Source organism: Suncus etruscus, chromosome 9 (genome assembly GCF_024139225.1).
Source record: "Suncus etruscus isolate mSunEtr1 chromosome 9, mSunEtr1.pri.cur, whole genome shotgun sequence".
NCBI lineage: Eukaryota > Metazoa > Chordata > Mammalia > Eulipotyphla > Soricidae > Suncus > Suncus etruscus.
Window position 1 is genome coordinate 85761412 of NC_064856.1, and position 1891 is coordinate 85763302.

Genomic DNA, 1891 nt, shown 5'->3' on the forward strand with positions numbered 1-1891 from the left:
GGTTACTCAAGTTGTTGTCTCCATTTATATTTATTTATTTATTTTCTTCTTTTTTTTTCTTTAGGGTGCTATGCCATGTTTTTTTTATCTCAAGACCATGGCTTTTATGTGATGCCTATCTTTATTGTTGGAGTGCTCACTGGATATTTATTTGACACTTCGTTTTTGTACTGTTGAGGTGTTTCACCTTCTTTTTCCCCTTCATCTCTCAAAACCGATGATGAGAGCCTCTAGAAGGACTCTGGCCCATTTTTTGACGTATTTTATTTTTACCCCAGTTTATCACTTTCCTCTTCTTCAAACAATACCACATAACTGGAACTATCTAGTAGTGCCTCCCAGTTAGAGGAGGAAACAAGGGAGGTACCAAGACCAAAACAGGTGTAGGACCACTAAGTAGTAAGCTAGGCTCAGAGGGGACCACGTATTCTAGCAGCCCTGGGGGTGAGGGAGGAGGATATGGGAGGTAGGATAAGAACGGAGGTGTAGGGAAGATAATTCGGTGATGGGAATCCCCCTGATATTATGTTAGTATGTACCTAAAATATTATTGTCAACAATATGTAAGCCACTATGATCAAAATAAAAATTATATTAAATAATTCATCTTCTGTCCATTCAGCTATTAAATATAATTGCAAAAATATAAATACATACCATTCTTTTGACTATACTGATTATTTGTTTTGAAAAAATATTTTTATTTATAAATAAGTTAGTTAATCGCCATAGTTACACAATTACAAAGTTGTTCATGACTGAATTTCAGTCATACAATGTACAATACCCTTCACCAGTGTACATTTCTCTTTCCCTCCTTTCCTATCCCATACTTTGCCCTCTGTGACATTTTTCTTCTCTCTCTCTCACTCTCTCTCATTTGCTTTTATTCTTTCTCCTTTATTTTTCTTTTAAACACTGTGGTTTTCAATTTGTTACTGAAGGAATGTCACACACATCATTTTATCTCCTTTCATAAACCAGTTCTTATCCAGTGTGATAATTTCCAACTTAGAGAAACTGGTGATACGTCTACAAAAAATGGAATACTATACAGCTGTTTAGAAAAAAATGAAGTCGTAAAATTTGCTTATACACAGATAAACAAGTAGAGTATTAGGTTTGGCTGAAATGAGTCAAGGGAGAGGGATAGACAGAATGACTGCATTCATTTGTGTGGATGTAAAAATAGATAGCATGCTAATAATATCCAAAAATAGTTTCTGAAGCATTTAGTTAACATGTAATGCATTTTTCTTTTAAATTAATTAAATTGCTAATAAGATATTTTAATTTAATTTTTACAAGCTAAACAGGATTACTATTGTAGATAATAAGTTAAACAGATGCCCTTCTGAGTTCTTAAAAACTTTAACCATAAATGAAATCTAGATCAAAAAGTTTGAAAACCACTGATTTAGTCATTTTTTTTGAACATTAGATATTGCTCAGCAATGGAAACTTTATTCACATAGCTGGGATATAAAGGAGAATTTTTAAAGCAGCTCACATGAAAAAGAGAAATGGAAACATTAGACTCTATAGATGTATGTGCCTGACCCCTCAGGTAAAATTCACAAAGGTGCTTTTGAGAACACCTCCTGAGAGCCTGTGCAGCTCTAACTGTTTTGGAACCAGTTTCTACAAAACTCTCTCTGGCTCCTTAACAGAAATGTAAAGACATCAGAAGAGATCACAGAGTGAAACAGCTAGGAATAGGCAGTTCATATTTAGAGAGTTATGTGTGTGTATATATAACTCAAGGTGGGAAAGAACTGCTATGTTTAAGGAACAGCAAGTGGGTATTTAACATGATTGATCATAAAAGAATTAGCAAGTGCAGAAAGTAGATGGGGGAAGGAATGGAGAGAAGAAAGGAAAGGAAGGGAGG